Source organism: Theropithecus gelada, chromosome 1, assembly GCF_003255815.1.
Source record: "Theropithecus gelada isolate Dixy chromosome 1, Tgel_1.0, whole genome shotgun sequence".
Lineage (NCBI taxonomy): Eukaryota > Metazoa > Chordata > Mammalia > Primates > Cercopithecidae > Theropithecus > Theropithecus gelada.
This window is the reverse complement of record NC_037668.1, coordinates 148136431-148158158: the sequence shown is the minus strand read 5'-3', so window position 1 is coordinate 148158158 and position 21728 is coordinate 148136431. Positions and strand designations below refer to the sequence as shown.

Here is a 21728-nt window from a genome sequence, read left to right as displayed (position 1 = left end):
GCCTGAAAAATGCAGGGCTCCAAGAGAGATGCCACCAAGAAAAATAACTGAGAGGTGTCCAGCTTCTGTCAAGAGGCATCTGATGAGTTAGGGATAGGCACATAGAACAAAAAGCAAATAAGAAACAAAACAATGATAATCACAACAACTAAAAGTGATGTATCTGTGAATATCTACGTAGATAATCATATTAATGAAAACAATGGATATTTATTTGGTCTGGGAGAAAGAGGGAAATAAATCCAGATCAATATGCACAAGACTTGGGGTGGAGCAAGATGGCAGAATAGAAGACTTCACCAATTGCCACCCCCTCCAGGACACCAATTTAAGAAGCGCATTCATAACAACCACAAATAGGTGAGCATTCACAATACCTGGATTTAACTTCATACTGCTGGAAAAGGCACTGAAGAGGCAGGAAAAATAGTCTTGAATCACTGATGCTGCCCCTACCCTATTCCCTGGCAGTGGCGGTGTAATATGAAGAGCATGTCTATGCTCGGGGGTGAGGGAGAGCACAGCAATTGTGAGGCACTGAACCCAGTGCTGCCCTGTTATAGCAGAAATCAAAACGGAACCAAACTCAGCTGACGCCTGCCCACGGAGGAAACATTTAAACCAGCCCTAGCCAGAGGGGAATCACCAATCCTAGCAGTCCAAACTTGAGTTTCTGCAAACCTCGCAACCATAAGCTAAAGTACTCTGGGGCTTTAAATAAATTTGAAAGGCAGTCTATGCCACAAAGACTCCAACTCCTAGGAGAGTCCTAGTTCTGAACTGGGCCCAGAGGTAGTGGACTGACGGGGCATGCAACATACTGAGACACTAGCAGGGGTGGTTAAGGGAGTGCTAGCATCACTCCTCTCCTAACCCCAAACTGCATAACTCATAACTCCAAAAGGGATCCCTTTCCTCTTCTGAAGGAGATGAGAGGGAAGAGTGGAGAGGACTTTGTCTTGCATCTTGGATAGTAGCTCAGCCACAGCAGGATAGGGGACCGGTCAGAGTCGTGAGGCCTTCTTTCCAGGGCCTAGCTCCTGGATGACATTTCTAGATATATCCTGGGCCAGAAGGGAACCCACTGCCTTGAAGGGAAGGACTTGGTTCTGACAGGATTCATCACTTGCTAACTGAAGAGCCTTTGGGCCCTGTATAACAAGCAGCGATACCTAGCTACCACACTGAGGGCCTTGGGTGAGCCTCTGAGACTTGCTGGCTTCAAGAGAGACTCAGCACATTCCCAGCTGTGCTGACTTGTCTGCTTGAGAAAAGCAGAAGGAAAAGTAAAGAGGACTTGTCTTGCACCTTAGGTACCAGCTTGGCCACAGGGGCACGGAGCACCAAGTGGGATCTTGGGGTCCATGATTCCAGAACTTGGTTCCTGTGTGGCATTTCTGGACCTGTCCTGGGCCAGAGGGGATCCCACTGCCCTGAAGAGTGAGTCCTAGGCAGGCAGCATCCACCACAAGCTGACCGAAGACCCCTTGGGCCTAAGGGAACATTGGCAATAGTCTGGCAGTACTCCCCATGGGCCTGTGGTAGGAGTGGCCATGGGGTGAGGATCCTCTGCCTTTGGAAAGGGGAGGAAAGAGTGGGAAGGACTGCAACTAGTGGTGTGAGTGCCAAATCAGCGGAGTGTAATAGAATACCAGGTAGACTTCTAAGCTTTTTGATTCTACTCCCTGGCTCCCACATGGCACCTCTGGACCCCCCTGGGGTAAGGGGGAGTGGTTACAACAGGCCTTGGGCAAGACCTAATGCTGTGCTGGCTTCAAGTCTGACCCACAGTCTTTCTGGTGGTGTTCAAGGAGATGCTTGTGTCACTCTACTGCTAGCTTCATGAGACTCAGAGCAAGAGAGAAACTATGTGTGATTGGGAGAAAGAAAGGGAAGAGAAGAAGAATCTCTACCTGGTAATCCAGATAATTCTCCCAGATCTCGTCTAAGACTACAAAGGCAATACCTCTACAAGTCTGCAAGAACCACAGTGTTACTGTTCTTGGGATGCCGCCTAAAGCACTACAGCTTAGACTACAATATCCAAGTCCCTTTGAATATCTGGAAAGCCTTTGCAAGAAAGATGGGTACAAAAGAGCCCAGACTGAGAAGACTACAACAAACACCTAATTCTTCACTGCCCAGACACAAACATCTACAAGTATCAAGATCATTCAGGAAAATGTGACCTCACCAAATTAACTAAATAAGGCACCAGGGACCATCCTGGAGCAACAGACAGAATTCAAAATACCTATTTTGAGGAAACTCAAAGACATTCAAGATAATACAAAGACAGAATTCAAAATTCTATTAGACTAATTTAATAAAGAGATTGAAATAATGAAAAGCAGGATAGATCAAGCTGAAAAAAAATTGGTGAGTTGAAGACAGGATAAAAATATATGGTCAGAAGAGACAAAAGACAAAAGAATAAAAAACAATGAAGCACACCTACAGGACGTAGAATATAGCATCAAAAGGGCAAGTATGAAAGTAATTGGCCTTCAAAAGTGGGAAATGAAAGAGATAGGGGTAGAAAGTGTATTTAAAGGGATAACAGAGAATTTCTCAAACCTAGAGAAAGATATCAATATGTAAGTCCAAGATGGTTATAGAACACTAAACAGATTTAACCAAAAGAAAACTACCTCAAAGCATTTAATAATCAAACTCCCAAAGGTGAAGAATAAAATAAAGAACCCTAAAAGCAGCAAGAGAAAAGAAACAAGTAACATACAATGGAACTCCAATACATGTGGCAGCAGACTTTTCAGTGGAAATCTTACAGGCCAGGAGAGAGTGACATGACATATTTAAAATGCTGAAGGAAAAAAACTTTTACTCTAGAATAGTTTATCTGGTGAAAATATCTTTCAAACATGAAGGAGAAATAAAGGCTTTCCCAGACAAACAAAACCTGAGGGATTTCATCAACACCAGACACATCCTACAAGAAATGCTAAGGGAGTTTTTCAGTTTGAAAGAAAAGGACATTAATGAGCAATAAGAAATCATCTAAAGGTACAAAATTCACTGGTAATAGTAAGTACACAGAAAAACACAGAATATCATAACACTGTAATTATGATGTCTAAACTACTCTTAAGTAGAAAGACTAAATGATGAAAGAATCAAAAATAATAACTGCAACAATTTTTCAAGACATAGTACAAGAAGATACAAATAGAAACAACAAAAAGTCAAAAAGTGGAGGAATGAGGTTGAGGCATCGTTTTTAATTAGTTTTCTTTTTTCTTTATGTAAACAGTGTTGTTATAATCTTAAAATAATGTGTCATAAAATAGTGTTTGCAAGCCTCAGTGGTAACCTCTAATCAAAAAGCCTACAACAGATACATAAAAAATAAGCAAATAACTAAATCGTATTACCAGAGAAAACTCACCTTCACTAAAAGGAAGACAAGAAAGAGAAGGAAGAGTAGATCACAAAACAACCAGAAAACAAATAAAAAATGGCTGGAGTAAGTCCTTACTTACCAATAATAACACTGAATGTAAATGGACTAAACTCTCCAGTCAATAGACAGAGAGTGGCGGAATGGATAAAAATTCAAGAGCCAATGATCTGTTGCCTACAAGAAATACACTTCACCTGTAAAGACACAAATTGAATGAAAATAAAGAAATGGAAAAAGATACTCCATGCCAATGGAAACCAAAAAAGAGCAGGATTGCTATATTTATATGAGATAAAATAGATTTCAAGACAAAAACTGTAAGAAGAGAAAAAGAAGATTACGTAATGATAACAGGGTCAATTCAGCAAGAGGGTTTAACAGTTTTAAATATATATGCACTCAACACTGGGGCACCCAGATATATAAAGCAAATATTATTAAAGCTAAAGAGAGATATAGGCCCCAATACAATAATAGCTGGAGACTTTGAGCTGGGCAAAAATTTATTGAGTAATACCCCATGAGCAAAGGCAACCATAGCAAAAATGGACAAATGGGGTCACATCAAATTAAAAAGCTTCTGCACAGCAAAGGGAACAATCAACAAAGTGAGGAGACAACTCACAGAATGGGAGAAAATATTTGCAAACTACCCACCTGACAAAGGATTAGTAACCAGAAAAAAAAGGAGCTCTAACAACTCTACAAGAAAAAAAAAAAAAATCTAGTAATCTTATTTAAAAAATGGGCAAAAGATTTGGATAGACAGTTCTCAAAAGAAGACATACAATGACAAACAGGCATATGAAATGGTGCTCAACATCACTGATCATCAGAGAAGTGCAAATCAAAACAACAATGAGATATCATCTCACTCCAGCTGAAATGGCTTATATCCAAATGAGGTAATAACGAATTCTGGCAAGGATGTGGAGAAAAGGGAACCCTCTAATGCTGTTGGCAGGAAAGTAAATTAGTACAACCACTATGGAGAACAATTTGGAGGTTCCTCAAAAAACTAAAAATAGAGCTACTGTATGATCCAGCAATCCCATGGCTGGGTATGTACCTAAAAGAACGGAAATCAGTGTATCAAAGAGATACCTGCACTGCCATGTTTGTTGCAGCACAGTTCACAATGGCCAAGATTTGGAGGCAACCTAAGTGTCCATCAACAGATGAGCAGATAAAGAAAATGTGATACATATACATAATGGAGTAGTATTCAGCCACTAAAAATAATGGTTTTCTGTCATTTACAACAATATGGATAGAACTGGAATTGATTACTCTAAGTGAAATAAGCCAGGCACAGAAAGACAAACATCAAAACCACAATGAGGTATCATCATCTTTTCACTTAATTGGGGGATCTGAAAATCAAAACAATTGAACTCATGGAGATAGAGAGTTCTAGAAGAATGACTACCAGAGACTGGGAAGGGGAGTGGGAGGGTAGCAGGGATGTGGGATAATTAATGAGTACAAAACAAATAGAAAGAATGAATAAGACCTAGTATTTGATAGCACAACGGGTGACTATAGTCAATAATAATTTAATTATACATTTTAAAATAACAAGTCTAACTGGATTATTGGTAATACAAGGGACAAATGGTTGCGGGGAGGGATACCCCATTTTCCATAATGTGATTATTATGCATTGCATGCCTGTAACAAAACATCTCACCTACCCCATAAATATATATACCTACTCTGTCTCCACAAAAATTAAAATAAAATGAATTTTTAAAAAGTCAACAGGCACTATTAAACTGAAAACTTCAAGAAACAGCAATATAAATATGCAATACTAGAAATACAGAGGTCAACAGAAGACATAGCTAAAACAGTTAAGAGTAGTTTCCTTTCAAGAGTGAAATTAGAGAATGGTAAAGAATAGGGCTGGGACCCACTGCATTTTGTTATAAGTTTATAGAACAATTTAACATTCTAAACTATGTACAAAAATAATGTGATAGAAAAATTCAGCTTAACAAGTGCCTAGGTCCAGGCACAGTGGCTCATGCCTACAACCCCAGCACTTTCTGAGGCTGAGGTAAGAAGATTCTTTGATGCCAGGAGTTCAAGACCAGCCTGAGCACACAGTGGGACTCCAGCTCTACAAAAAATAAAAAAAACTAGTGAGGCGTGGTGGTGGATGCCTGTAGTCCCAGCTAATCAGAAGGCTGAGGCAGAAGGATTGCTTGTGCCCAGGAGTTTGAGACTATGTATGATGAGCTATGACTGTACCACTGCACTTTAGCCTGAGAGATAGAGTGAGACCCTGCCTCAAGTAGCCCAAAAAACAAACAAACAAAAAACAAAACAAAACCAAGTGCTTAGGAAACACACAATAAAAATAGAAACAATAGGCCGGGCGCGGTGGCTCCAGCCTGTAATCCCAGCACTTTGGCAGGCCGAGATGGGTGGATCACGAGGTCAGGAGATTGAGACCATCCTGGCTAAAACGGTGAAACCCCGTCTCTACTAAAAAAATACAAAAAACTAGCCAGGCGAGGTGGTGGACGCCTGTAGTCCCAGCTACTCGGGAGGCTGAGGCAGGAGAATGGCGTGTACCCGGGAGGCGGAGCTTGCAGTGAGCTGAGATCCAGCCACTGCACTCCAGCCTGGGCGACAGAGCGAGACTCCGTCTCAAAAAAAAAAAAAAAAAAAGAAAGAAACAATAATAATATAGTCATAATAACAGCTAACATTCACTTATTTATTATTGTTTATTCCTTAAAACAATGCTATGAGGTAGGTACTATCATTTTCTCTATTTTATTGATAAGTAAACTGAGAGAGAGAGAGAGGGTCAGATTTTGCTTGGGATCACCCAGTTAGTAAGTGATTAAACTGGAATTAGAAGTCAGGCACTTCAGTTCCAGGGCCTACACACTTAATCAGTGTACTTTACTCCTTAGATTTCATTTTAAATTGATTCTATAAATATTTTATGCAACAAACATTTGCCTAATAGTGCCAGGCACTGTTTTTGGTATTGGGACTACATGAGTGAGTAAAACAAAGACCATGTATTCATGAAGCTTAAAAAGAGGAAAAATAGAGACAATAGGGAAGACACATAAAGCAGGGACAGGGGACAGGCTATGATGGTACTGGTGGACAGTGGACATTACACTGAGCAGAGACTTGAAGGAAAAGAGGAGAAAGCCATATGGGTACTTGTAGACAGAGTGTTTTGGCAGAGGGAACAGCAGGTGCAAAGGCCCTGAGATGTGAGTGTGGATGGTGTGCTGGAGGAACCACTAAGAGGCCAGTGTGTCTGGAGCTCATGGTGAATAAGAGTTGAAGTGGGAGGAGACAAGGTCAGGGAGGAAGCCACAAGGGGTGAGTCACATCACATATAGTCTTGTAGGCCAAAACGAAAAGACTTCAGTTTTTACTTGGAATGAAAGAGAAAGCCACCAAAGATTTTATTTAAAAAAAAAAAGTTTGAAGAGTTTTGACAGTTTCCCTATCATCCTGGTGCCTGACACACATAACCTTCAAATACTTAAAGTATACAATTTGATATGTTTTGACACATTCATACACACATGAAATCATCACCACAATCAAGATAACGAACATATCTATCATCCCAAAAGTTTTACATGCCCCTTTGTAGCCCTTTCCTCCCACTCCCCTGGTCCTCACCCCATGCTGGGTAACAACTGATTCTGCTATCTTTCACTATATACTAGTTTATGTTTCCTAGAATTTTACATAAATGTGTTATGTATATCAATTCTTCATTCCTTTTTATTGGTGACTGAGTTGCTTTCCACTGTTTGGATATACCAACATTGTTTATCCATATACTCTCTATCGAAGTTTTAGTATATATTGGTTGTTTCCTTTTTGCTTGTACTATTATGAATAAAGATGCTACAAATATTTGTGTATCAATCTTGTTTTGTTTATTTCTTTGAGACAGTCTCATTCTGTCTCTGTCGCCCAGGCTTGAGTGCAGTGGTACAATCTTGGCTCACTGCAACCTCTGCCTCCCAGGCTCAAGCAATCCTCCCACCTCGGCCTCCTGAGTAGATGGGACTACAGGCATGTGCCACCATGCCTGACTAATTTTTTTCACTTTTTGTAGAGATGGCATCTCACTGTGTTGACCAAGATGGCCTTGAGCTTTAGAGCTCAATCAATCCTCCCACCTTGGCCTCCCAAAGTGTTGGGATTACAGGTATAAGCCACTGTGCCCAGCCCCGTGTTGCTTTTTTTGGAGACAGGGTCTTGCTCTGTTACCCAGGCTGGAGTGCAGTGGTGTGGTGTGTACAATCTTCTAAGTATTTGCGTGGAATGCATAGTAGGTCTACATTTAACATTTTAGGAAACTTCAAAACTGGTTTCCAGAATGTAATATAGTACATTCATTTTGTTATTTTTAGCTATTCTAATTGTTGTGAGTGATACCTCATTGTGGTTTTACTTTCCATTTTCCTAATCAGTAATGATGTTTAACATCTTTGCATATGCAATTTGCCATTTACATATCTTCTTTGGTTAGGTGTCTATTCAAACTTTTCCTTATTGTTTAATTGGATTGATTTCTTTTTTTTTTTTTTTTTTTTTTAATTTATTTATTATTATTATACTTTAAGTTGTAGGGTACATGTGCATAACGTGCAGGTTTGTTACATATGTATACTTGTGCCATGTTGGTCTACTGCACCCATCAACTCGTCATTTACATCAGGTATAACTCCCAATGCAATCCCTCCCCCCTCCCCCCTCCCCATGATAGGCCCCGGTGTGTGATGTTCCCCTTCCTGAGTCCAAGTGATCTCATTGTTCAGTTCCCACCTATGAGTGAGAACATGCGGTGTTTGGTTTTCTGTTCTTGTGATAGTTTGCTAAGAATGATGGTTTCCAGCTGCATCCATGTCCCTACAAAGGACGCAAACTCATCCTTTTTTATGGCTGCATAGTATTCCATGGTGTATATGTGCCACATTTTCTTAATCCAATCTGTCACTGATGGACATTTGGGTTGATTCCAAGTCTTTGCTATTGTGAATAGTGCTGCAATAAACATACGTGTGCATGTGTCTTTATAGCAGCATAATTTATAATCCTTTGGGTATATCCGCAGTAATGGGATGGCTGGGTCATATGGTACATCTAGTTCTAGATCCTTGAGGAATCGCCATACTGTTTTCCATAATGGTTGAACTAGTTTACAATCCCACCAACAGTGTAAAAGTGTTCCTATTTCTCCACATCCTCTCCAGCACCTGTTGTTTCCTGACTTTTGAATGATCGCCATTCTAACTGGTGTGAGATGGTATCTCATTGTGGTTTTGATTTGCATTTCTCTGATGGCCAGTGATGATGAGCATTTTTTCATGTGTTTGTTGGCTGTATGAATGTCTTCTTTTGAGAAATGTCTATTCATATCCTTTGCCCACTTTTTGATGGGGTTGTTTGTTTTTTTCTTGTAAATTTGTTGGAGTTCTTTGTAGGTTCTGGATATTAGCCCTTTGTCAGATGAGTAGATTGCAAAAATTTTCTCCCATTCTGTAGGTTGCCTGTTCACTCTGATGGTAGTTTCTTTTGCTGTGCAGAAGCTCTTTAGTTTAATGAGATCCCATTTGTCAATTTTGGCTTTTGCTGCCGTTGCTTTTGGTGTTTTAGACATGAAGTCTTTGCCCATGCCTATGTCCTGAATGGTACTACCTAGATTTTCCTCTAGGATTTTTATGGTATTAGGTCTAACATTTAAGTCTCTAATCCATCTTGAATTAATTTTCGTATAAGGAGTAAGGAAAGGATCCAGTTTCAGCTTTCTACTTACGGCTAGCCAATTTTCCCAGCACCATTTATTAAATAGGGAATCCTTTCCCCATTTCTTGTTTTTCTCAGGTTTGTCAAAGATGAGATGGCTGTAGATGTGTGGTATTATTTCTGAGGGCTCTGTTCTGTTCCATTGGTCTATATCTCTGTTTTGGTACCAGTACCATGCTGTTTTGGTTACTGTAGCCTTGTAGTATAGTTTGAAGTCAGGTAGCGTGATGCCTCCAGCTTTGTTCTTTTGACTTAGGAGTGTCTTGGAGATGCGGGCTCTTTTTTGGTTCCATATGAACTTTAAAGTAGTTTTTTCCAATTCTGTGAAGAAACTCATTGGTAGCTTGATGGGGATGGCATTGAATCTATAAATTACCTTGGGCAGTATGGCCATTTTCACGATATTGATTCTTCCTATCCATGAGCATGGTATGTTCTTCCATTTGTTTGTGTCCTCTTTGATTTCACTGAGCAGTGGTTTGTAGTTCTCCTTGAAGAGGTCCTTTACATCCCTTGTAAGTTGGATTCCTAGGTATTTTATTCTCTTTGAAGCAATTGTGAATGGAAGTTCATTCATGATTTGGCTCTGTGTTTGTCTGTTATTGGTGTATAAGAATGCTTGTGATTTTTGCACATTAATTTTGTACCCTGAGACTTTGCTGAAGTTGCTTATCAGCTTAAGGAGATTTTGGGCTGAGACAATGGGGTTTTCTAAATATACAATCATGTCATCTGCAAACAGGGACAATTTGACTTCTTCTTTTCCTAACTGAATACCCTTGATTTCTTTCTCTTGCCTAATTGCCCTAGCCAGAACTTCCAACACTATGTTGAATAGGAGTGGTGAGAGAGGGCATCCCTGTCTTGTGCCAGTTTTCAAAGGGAATTTTTCCAGTTTTTGCCCATTCAGTATGATATTGGCTGTGGGTTTGTCATAAATAGCTCTTATTATTTTGAGGTACGTTCCATCAATACCGAATTTATTGAGAGTTTTTAGCATGAAGGGCTGTTGAACTTTGTCAAAAGCCTTTTCTGCATCTATTGAGATAATCATGTGGTTCTTGTCTTTGGTTCTGTTTATATGCTGGATTATGTTTATTGATTTGCGAATGTTGAACCAGCCTTGCATCCCAGGGATGAAGCCCACTTGATCATGGTGGATAAGCTTTTTGATGTGTTGTTGAATCCGGTTTGCCAGTATTTTATTGAGGATTTTTGCATCGATGTTCATCAGGGATATTGGTCTAAAATTCTCTTTTTTTGTTGTGTCTCTGCCAGGCTTTGGTATCAGGATGATGTTGGCCTCATAAAATGAGTTAGGGAGGATTCCCTCTTTTTCTATTGATTGGAATAGTTTCAGAAGGAATGGTACCAACTCCTCCTTATACCTCTGGTAGAATTCAGCTGTGAATCCATCTGGTCCTGGACTTTTTTTGGTTGGTAGGCTATTAATTATTGCCTCAATTTCAGAGCCTACTATTGGTCTATTCAGGGATTCAACTTCTTCCTGGTTTAGTCTTGGAAGAGTGTAAGTGTCCAGGAAATTATCCATTTCTTCTAGGTTTTCCAGTTTATTTGCGTAGAGGTGTTTATAGTATTCTCTGATGGTAGTTTGTATTTCTGTGGGGTCGGTGGTGATATCCCCTTTATCATTTTTAATTGCGTCGATTTGATTCTTCTCTCTTTTCTTCTTTATTAGTCTTGCTAGTGGTCTGTCAATTTTGTTGATCTTTTCAAAAAACCAACTCCTGGATTCATTGATTTTTTGGAGGGTTTTTTGTGTCTCTATCTCCTTCAGTTCTGCTCTGATCTTAGTTATTTCTTGCCTTCTGCTAGCTGTGGAATGTGTTTGCTCTTGCTTCTCTAGTTCTTGTAATTGTGATGTTAGAGTGTCAATTTTTGATCTTTCCTGCTTTCTCTTGTGGGCATTTAGTGCTATAAATTTCCCTCTACACACTGCTTTAAATGTGTCCCAGAGATTCTGGTATGTTGTATCTTTGTTCTCATTGGTTTCAAAGAACATCTTTATTTCTGCCTTCATTTCGTTATGTACCCAGTAGTCATTCAGGAGCAGATTGTTCAGTTTCCATGTAGTTGAGCGGTTTTGATTGAGTTTCTTAGTCCTGAGTTCTAGTTTGATTGCACTGTGGTCTGAGAGACAGTTTGTTATAATTTCTGTTCTTGTACATTTGCTGAGGAGTGCTTTACTTCCAATTATATGGTCAATTTTGGAGTAAGTACGATGTGGTGCTGAGAAGAATGTATATTCTGTTGATTTGGGGTGGAGAGTTCTATAGATGTCTATTAGGTCTGCTTGCTGCAGAGATGAGTTCAATTCCTGGATATCCTTGTTAACTTTCTGTCTTGTTGATCTGTCTAATGTTGACAGTGGAGTGTTGAAGTCTCCCATTATTATTGTATGGGAGTCTAAGTCTCTTTGTAAGTCTCTAAGGACTTGCTTTATGAATCTGGGTGCTCCTGTATTGGGTGCATATATATTTAGGATAGTTAGCTCTTCCTGTTGAATTGATCCCTTTACCATTATGTAATGGCCTTCTTTGTCTCTTTTGATCTTTGATGGTTTAAAGTCTGTTTTATCAGAGACTAGGATTGCAACCCCCGCTTTTTTTTGTTCTCCATTTGCTTGGTAAATCTTCCTCCATCCCTTTATTTTGAGCCTATGTATGTCTCTGCGTGTGAGATGGGTCTCCTGAATACAGCAGACTGATGGGTCTTGACTCTTTATCCAGTTTGCCAGTCTGTGTCTTTTCATTGGAGCATTTAGTCCATTTACATTTAAGGTTAAGATTGTTATGTGTGAACTTGATCCTGCCATTATGATATTAACTGGTTATTTTGCTCGTTAGTTGATGCAGTTTCTTCCTAGCCTCGATGGTCTTTACATTTTGGCATGTTTTTGCAATGGCTGGTACCGGTTGTTCCTTTCCATGTTGAGTGCTTCCTTCAGGGTCTCTTGTAAGGCAGGCCTAGTGGTGACAAAATCTCTAAGCATTTGCTTATCTGTAAAGGATTTTATTTCTCCTTCACTTATGAAACTTAGTTTGGCTGGATATGAAATTCTGGGTTTAAAATTCTTTTCTTTAAGAATGTTGAATATTGGCCCCCACTCTCTTCTGGCTTGGAGAGTTTCTGCCGAGAGATCTGCTGTGAGTCTGATGGGCTTCCCTTTGTGGGTAACCCGACCTTTCTCTCTGGCTGCCCTTAAGATTTTTTCCTTCATTTCAACTTTGGTGAATCTGGCAATTATGTGTCTTGGAGTTGCTCTTCTCGAGGAGTATCTTTGTGGCGTTCTCTGTATTTCCTGGATTTGAATGTTGGCCTGCCCTACTAGGTTGGGGAAGTTCTCCTGGATGATATCCTGAAGAGTGTTTTCCAACTTGGTTCCATTTTCCCCCTCACTTTCAGGCACCCCAATCAGACGTAGATTTGGTCTTTTTACATAATCCCATACTTCTTGCAGGCTTTGTTCATTTCTTTTTCTTCTTTTTTCTTTTGGTTTCTCTTCTCGCTTCATTTCATTCATTTGATCCTCAATCGCTGATACTCTTTCTTCCAGTTGATCGAGTCGGTTACTGAAGCTTGTGCATTTGTCACGTATTTCTCGTGTCATGGTTTTCATCTCTTTCATTTCGTTTATGACCTTCTCTGCATTGATTACTCTAGCCGTCAATTCTTCCACTTTTTTTTCAAGATTTTTAGTTTCTTTGCGCTGGGTACGTAATTCCTCCTTTAGCTCTGAGAAATTTGATGGACTGAAGCCTTCTTCTCTCATCTCGTCAAAGTCATTCTCCGTCCAGCTTTGATCCGTTGCTGGCGATGAGCTGCGCTCCTTTGCCGGGGGAGATGTGCTCTTATTTTTTGAATTTCCAGCTTTTCTGCCCTGCTTTTTCCCCATCTTTGTGGTTTTATCTGCCTCTGGTCTTTGATGATGGTGATGTACTGATGGGGTTTTGGTGTAGGTGTCCTTCCTGTTTGATAGATTTCCTTCTATCAGTCAGGACCCTCAGCTGTAGGTCTGTTGGAGATTGCTTGAGGTCCACTCCAGACCCTGTTTGCCTGGGTATCAGCAGCAGAGGCTGCAGAAGATAGAATATTTCTGAACAGCGAGTGTACCTGTCTGATTCTTGCTTTGGAAGCTTCCTCTCAGGGGTGTACTCCACCCTGTGAGGTGTGGGGTGTCAGACTGCCCCTAGTGGGGGATGTCTCCCAGTTAGGCTACTCAGGGGTCAGGGACCCACTTGAGCAGGCAGTCTGTCCCTTCTCAGATCTCAACCTCCGTGTTGGGAGATCCACTGCTCTCTTCAAAGCTGTCAGACAGAGTCGTTTGCGTCTGCAGAGGTTTCTGCTGCTTTTTTGTTGTTGTTGTTGTTGTGTAGCTGTGCCCTGTCCCCAGAGGTGGAGTCCACAGAGACAGGCAGGTTTCCTTGAGCTGCTGTGAGCTCCACCCAGTTCGAGCTTCCCAGCAGCTTTGTTTACCTACTTAAGCCTCAGCAATGGCGGGCGCCCCTCCCCCAGCCTCGCTGCTGCCTTGCCGGTAGATCACAGACTGCTGTGCTAGCAATGAGGGAGGCTCCGTGGGCGTGGGACCCTCCCGGCCAGGTGTGGGATATGATCTCCTGGTGTGCCTGTTTGCTTAAAGCGCAATATTGGGGTGGGAGTTACCCGATTTTCCAGGTGTTGTGTGTCTCAGTTCCCCTGGCTAGGAAAAGGGATTCCCTTCCCCCTTGCGCTTCCCAGGTGAGGCGATGCCTCGCCCTGCTTCAGCTTTCGCTGGTCGGGCTGCAGCAGCTGACCAGCACCGATGGTCCGGCACTCCCCAGTGAGATGAACCCAGTACCTCAGTTGAAAATGCAGAAATCACCGGTCTTCTGTGTCGCTGGCGCTGGGAGTTGGAGACGGGAGCTGTTCCTATTCGGCCATCTTGCCTGATTTCTTAACATTGAGTTTTCAGAGTTCTTTACATATTCTTGATATAAATGTTTTATAAGATATGTGATTGCAAACATTTTTTCCAAGTCTGTGGCTTGAAGAACGTAAGTTTTACATTTTCATAAATTCCAATTTATCAATTTATTCTTTCCTGGATTGTGTTCTGAAGTTTTATCAAAGAAATCTTTGCTGAAGCCAACGTATGTTGGTTACTTTTATGAATCAATTTGACTGGGTCATGAGGTCCCCAGACATTTGGTCAAATATTACTGTGTCTATGTCTGTGAGAGTGTTTCCAGATGAGATGAAATTTGAATTGGTACACTGAGTAGATTTATCTCCTAATTGTGGGTGGGCCTCTTCCAATCAATTGTTTTTTAGAACACAAAAAGGATGAGTAAGAGGAACCTCTTCCTACCTGACTACTTAGATTGAATATCAGTTTCCTACTTTTGGATTGGAACTAAAAAATTGGCTTTTCTTGGGTCTTGAGTCTGGTGACTATCAGACTAGAAGTTACATCGCAGATTTTCCTGGTTCTCAGGCCCTCAGATTCAGACTAGATCTACACCACTGGTTCTCCTGAGTCTCCAGCTTGTCAGCTGAAGACCTTGGGACTTCTCAGTCTCTGTAACTGTGTGAGCCAATTCCTTCAAATAAATCTTTCTATATATAATTATTTATATATATATATATAGAGGATGCATCTATACACGTGTGTAGAGGTGATATATGTACATATGTATACAAATATATAGGAGGTATAGGGATATATAAGATGGATATATTCCCATATAGATGTATATGTATATATATGTATATATATTTATTTATATGAACTCAGTTTCTCTGAAGAACCTGGCCTGTAAACACACCAAAGTTGCAAAGATTTTCTCCTGTGTTTTCTTGAGGTTTTATACATTTAGGTTTTACATTTAGGTCTGTTATCCATGTGGGTTGTTTTCTATGTGATATACACACATAAATATATTTACTATAGAAATTGGCTCATGTGATTATGGAGGCTGAGAAGTCCCACAATCTGTGGTCTGCAAAATGGAGGAGTAGGCAAGTTGGTGGAGTAATTCAGCTGAGAGCTAGGGAGTAATGGGGTAAGACTTCACCTGAGTTCGTGGGTCCAAGAACCAGGAGTGCTGATGTCTAAGGGCAAGAGAATATGGATCTCCCAGTTCAAGAAGAGAAAATAAATTTACCATTCCTCTGCCTTTATGTTTTATTCAGGCCCTTAATAGATTGGATGATGTCCATCTGCATAAGAGAGATCTTTACTCAGTCTACCGATTCAAATGCTAGTCTCTTCCAGAAACACCCTTACGGACAAACCCAGAAATATTCATTGAGCAGCTATCTGGGCATCTCTTAGCCCAGTCAAGTTGACACATAAAATTAACCATTACATGGTGTACAGTGTTAGGTGTGAGTTGAAAATATATATATTTTTCTGCAAATGACAATATACTTGATCCAGTACTATTTGTTGAAAAGACTATCAAACTTTCTTCATTGACTGTACATTGGTGAAAATCAGTTAGTTGTCTTCGTACATGTAGTTGTATTTCTTGACCTCTATTCCTCTCTAATGATCTGTTTTTCTATCTTCATATAAATGTAGTCAGGCATCAATTAATGACAAGGATACAAACCTGATGGTGTAGCCTACTACACACCTAGGCTGTATGGTGTAACCTATTGCTTCTAGGCTACAAACCTGTACAGCATGTTACTGTACTGAATCCTGTAGGCAGCTGTAATACGATGGTATTTGTGTATCCAAACATAACTAAACATGGGAAAGACACAGTAAAAGTATGGTATTGTAATCTTCTGGGACCACTGTCATATATGTGAACCCTCACTGACTGAAATGTCCTTATGTGGTTCATGACTGTACCAGACTGTCTTAATTAATACAGCTTTATAATAAAGTCTTCAAATAACGTAGTGTTAGCATTTCAACTTTATTTTTCTTGTTCAAAGTTGTTTGGGCTAAGTCCTTTGCATTTCCATATGAAACTTAGAATTAGCTTATCCATTTCTGTAAAATTGCCTGCTGGGATTTTGATTTAGATAGTATTTAATCTAGAAAATTTGGAGAAAACTGATCTTAAGATACTGAGTCTTCTGACCCATGAACAAGGTGTATCTCTCCAGTTATGTATATCTTAAGACTTAGATAAATATCTGGTTCTTAATTATGCGTTCTTTTTCTTGCTTCGTATTGTAAATATCTTCCTATATCTATTTTAGTTAATATGTATCATGTTAATTACAGTTTTATTGACTCTCTTGTGCCAACATTTCTGCTTCTATTGGAATCTGTAATCCAATTGATTGTTTTTCTTTTGAAAAGGCTGTTCTTGTCAAATGTCTTTTTTCTTTTTCTTTTTTTTTTGTTTTTTGAGACAGGGTCTTACTCTGTTGCCCACACTGGAGAGCACTAGCATGATCATGGCTCACTGCAGCCTCAACTGCCCAGTTAGTTTTTAAATGTTTTATAGAGACAGAGTCTCACTATGTTGCACTGGCTGGTCTTGAACTCCTGGGCTCAAGTGATCCTCCCGCCTTGGCCTTCCAAAGTGCTGGGATTACGGGTGTGAGCTACCGTGCCTGGCCTTTTCAAATGTCTTATCTTGGCCTATGAGTTCATCTTCCTCTGAGAATATTGGCTAGTCTGTCAGGCAATGGCATGGGAAAAGCAACTGGGGTTGTGAGCCTTAGAGTAGACAGGCCCTGGCACTGGAAAACCACAGTCATCACACCCCACTCCATGAAATAACTCCTTTGGTTAGGAGAATACCTTTTCCCTCTTCTCACTCCCAGAGAGGAGCAGAACTAATTCTTCAGCACTGGGTTTTAGAGGAGCTGCAACAAGGACATTATAATCTTTCACCCAGTTCCTTCAAGTTCCTCAAAAACAGCACTGTGAACTACTGAGTTTATTTTGGAAGACACTTAGATCAGAGGTCTGAGTCTTTGTGTGGGGCAGACAGCAATTCTCCCAAGGCAATGGCCAATGATGAAAAAGTACAGAACTCCAAAGGTTTACCCTGTATTTCATATTTTATTCTCTCTCAGCCAGGCTAGATTGCCTCCTGTCTCAAGTCAAAGCCACCCTGCTTTACATACATAAGTTTAAGATAGCACCTATAATACCAAGGGCTTCTTGAAGTTTCCTATGTATTTTGTCTTTCTAAATTTCTGCTGGGTTGATCTTCAGGGAGGTAGCAGTAATCCTATAGTTCAGAAACTTGATTGTAACAGGAGCTGGGACTGAATTTCTAATGTAAGTAAACATTTAAGGCAGTAGAATTTCCTCCAATTACCATCTAATTGTAACCCACATGTCTTGATATTAATAAAGTTGCTTCTGACACATGAGTTGCTTGGAAGAATACTTTGTGTGTGTGTGTTTTTGTGTGTCGGAGTTTCACTCTTGTTGCCCAGGCCGGAGTGCAATGGCCCCATCTTGGCTCACTGCAACCTCCGACTTCTGGGTTCAGGCGATTCTCCTGGCTCAGCTTCCCAAGTAGCTGGGACTACAGGTGGGAGCCACCAAGCCTGGCACATTTTTGTATTTTTAGTAGAAACAGGGTTTCACCATTTTGGCCAGGCTGATCTCGAACTCCTGAACTCAGGTGTCCGCCCTCCTCAGCCTCCCAAAGTGCTGGGATTACAGCCATGAGCCACTGTATCCGGCCAGAAGTGTACTTTTTAACTGTAACTTTTTGTTTTGGAGACAGAGTTTCACTCTGTCGCCCAGGCTGTAGTGCAGTGGCGTGATCTTTGCTCACTGCAACCTCCGACTCCTGGGCTCAAGTGATTCTCCTGCCTCAGCCTCCTGAGTACCTGGGATTACAGGTACATGCCATAACGCCCGGCTAATTTTGTATTTTTAATAGAGACAGGGTTTCACCATGTTGGTCAGGCTGGTCTCGAATTCCTGACCTCATGATCCACCCGCGTTGGCCTCCTAAAGATTACAGGCATGAGCGACCGTGCCCAGCCTTTAACTGTAACCTTAAAAAAAAAAAAAAAAAAAATTTGGTACCAATTGCTAACTTATTCACATTCCAGTAAAGGAATATATTTTTTATGATCCATATTCACTAAAATTTGTTGATACTAGCTTTATGGCCTGGTAAGTGATTAATTTTGTAAGTGTTCTATGTGTCTTTGAGAAAAGTGTGTTTTTTCTACCAGTTTGGATGCAAGGTTTTATATAATATTACTAACTTCAGCTTGCTAATTTTGTGTTACAGAAATTTTCCATTTATAAATTTTCAGGTGGCTTAAGCTATCAATATTAAGAGTGCTATGATAGTGGGTTAGTGAGTTTCTCCAGGTACTATTGCTCTTTGCTTTATACATTTTTGAGGTTATTTCAGTGCCTATACGTTGAATCTTTTATCATAAAATAATGACTTTTTAAAACTTGGTAAAGTTTTTCTTCCTAAATCACTTTGGTATGAGAGCTTTCTTTATAATGCATCTGGCATATATCCTGTTCCTTCTTTAGTTTTCCACCTTTTCCTGTCATATTTCAGGTGTGTCTTTTATAAAGAACATATACTAGATATTTTCAATAAGTCCAATCTAATTAGTCCTGCTTTTAACTGACATGTTTAATCATAAATTATTTTATTTCATTTTAATTTTTAAAAAACTATTTTTTTTTTGGAGACAGGGTCTCACTGTGTTGCCCAGGCTGAAGGGCAGTGGCATGATCATGGCTCACTGTAAGGTCCAACTCCTGGGCTCAAGCAGTCCTCCTGCCTCAGCCTGCTGTGTACCTGGGATTATAGACATGCATCACCACAGACTATTTAAAAAAAAAAAATTTTTTTTTTGTAGAGACAGAGTCTTGCATGTTGCCCATGGTGGTCTCAAACTCCTTGTCTCAAGTAATCTCAAAGTGCTGTGGCTTAACAGGTGTGAGCCTCTTCGCCCAGCCAACCATAAATACTTCCTGTGATTACTGATCTCTCTCTCTGTGTGTGTGTGTGTGTGTGTGTGTGTGTGTGTTTATGTGTATGATTCAATTGTCTAATTTTATGTTTTGTCTGTATCTTATTTTCTCAATGCTTTTTCTTTTCACTTTTTTTTTTTTTTTTTCCGGTAGAGATCGGGGGTCTCACTATGTTGCCCAGGCTGGTCTCGAGCTCCTGGCTTCAAGCAATCCTCCTGTTTAAGCCTTCCAAAGTGCTGGAATTAATTATAGGCATAAGTCGTCATGCCCCTCACTTTTTAAAAAACAGATTATTTGGGGGTGGGGGGCAATATTTTAATTCCATTTCCCCCCTTCCACTGGTTTGGTAATTATATACTCCATTTCTATTGACTTAGAAGTTATTTAGATATTTTACCAATGAATACTTAATGTAGTCTTATCAAATGTCAAATGCTTGACTGACTAATGAGGTAGACATCTTAAACAATTCAAGGACCTTACATTGGACTTTCACTATAATCACCAACCCTGCAAACTTCACATGCTATTGCTGTCCATTATTTTCTTTCTTTTCTTTTTTTTTTTTTGTTTTGTCCATTATTTTAGATTGCCTCTAAGTCCTACAAATTGTCCGGGTGCAGTGGCTCATGCCTGTAATCCCAGCACTTTGGGAGGCCAAGGCAGGCAGATCACCTGAGGTCAGGAGTTCGAGACCAGCCTGGCCAACATGGTGAAACCCCATTTGTAGTAGAGAAATACTACTATTTGTAGTAGAGACTACAAATACAAAATTAGCCAGGTGTGGTGGCACATGCCTGTAATCCCAGGTACTTGAGAGGCTGGGGCAGGAGAATTACTTGAACCTGAGAGGCTGAGGGTGCAGTGAGTGGCGATTGCACCATTGCACTCCAGCCTGGGCAACAAGAGAGAAACTCTGTCTCAAATTAAAAAAAAAATTTTTTTTAAACGTCCTACAAATGACATTATTACAATTATCCCTCTATATAAGCAATGATTATTTATATAAACATTTTAATCAGTATATTGGCTCGTTATTCATTCTTGCCTCTCAGACCTTCCTTGGGACTTTTCTTGAAATACACCCTTTAAAACTTCTTCACAAAGGTCTGTAAACATTCCCTCTTTTTGAAAATCTTAAGATTACTTTACTTCATCTTTGTACATGAAAGATGGATTTCCAGGTACATAGTTCTAGGTTGACAATTCATTTTCATGCAGCACAATGAGGATGATTCCACTGTCTTCTGGCCTCACCGATGCTACTGAGAAATCTGATATATCATTGTCATTCCTTTGTAGATAATTTGCCTTTTATCTTGATTCTTCTAACATTTGTCTTCACTTTTGGTCTACTATGGTATATTATTAGGTGTGGATTTCGTTTTATTATCGTGCATGTTATTAACTGTGCTTTTTGTATCTGTATCTATGGGTTTATAACTTTTACCAGGTTTGGGAATTCTTAGCGGCCATCTCATCAAATTTCATGTTTTTTTCAGCTATTCTATTCTTTTCATCAAGGACTATGATTGACTGTATCACAGATCTTCTATGTCTCTTACGTACTCCTTCAGTTTTTCAACTCCTTGAATTTTTATACTATATTCTGGTCCATTCTTCAGATGTATCTTTCATTTCACTAATTATCTCTTGAACAATCACATTTCCCATTTCTAAAAATTATATATATTTTTCACTTCATACTGATTCATTTTTATAGTGATTTGTTGCTTGTTCATTTTATTTCTATAAACGTCTCATCCATAGTTATTTTATAATCTATATCTTATAATTTTAGGATCTGGCAGTCTTAGGAGAAAATCTCTTAGTCGTTTATGTTGACTATCACTGATGGTGAATTATCTCATTTTACGTTTGGCGATTTTTGATTGTCTACATTAGATATGCTAGGTAGGATTTGCATTTGCTTCTGCAGACACCCAGTGGGATCTCAGTTGACATTTATCTGCACAACATGGCACTTTGAAGCTGTAGTTTGGTTACTTGGGAATGTTAAAGTCAGTGGACAGCACACTACCACTGGGAAGCCATGGGATGCAGTGGTGGCTGCTGAGGTCAGTTGTCTCTTCTCAAGGATAAAACAAATGTAAATATCAGGGCAGTTTTTCTAATCAACATTCTGACAAGAAGGGTAGCCATTTTCATCTAAACAAAAATTAAGTCTAAAAATTAAGAAACCCCATTTGCAAAATTTGAAAACATATTGTCTAAAAAACAAACTGGGGGAAATTCCTGATATTATGGAAAAATCCAACATTGGAAAAAATGAACAAGATTCTAAAAGCACTCTTTAAAACAGACTACTTTCTTCCCAGTCTTTACTCATTTATATGTTATGAGAATATACATATTTCTCTCTCATAAGGTCTAAATGCCACTTAAGTTTAGGGAAAGAGATTAAGCCCGTTTAAAATGCCACTTAAGTTTAGGGAAAGAGATTAAGCCCGTTTATTAGATTAAAAGTGAATTATTATTGTAAATGTTGATCTAAAATTCAATAGTTAACGGAGATAAATATTTTATTTTAAAAATTAATTATTTATT

General features: G+C 39.7%; 1 protein-coding gene across 1 annotated transcript in view; it reads right to left on the bottom strand.

Moving 5' to 3' along the window:
• The window catches only part of GPATCH2 (G-patch domain containing 2), a 211379-nt gene that overhangs the window by 49114 nt on the left and 140537 nt on the right, over nucleotides 1–21728 (bottom strand). The window lies entirely within an intron of this gene.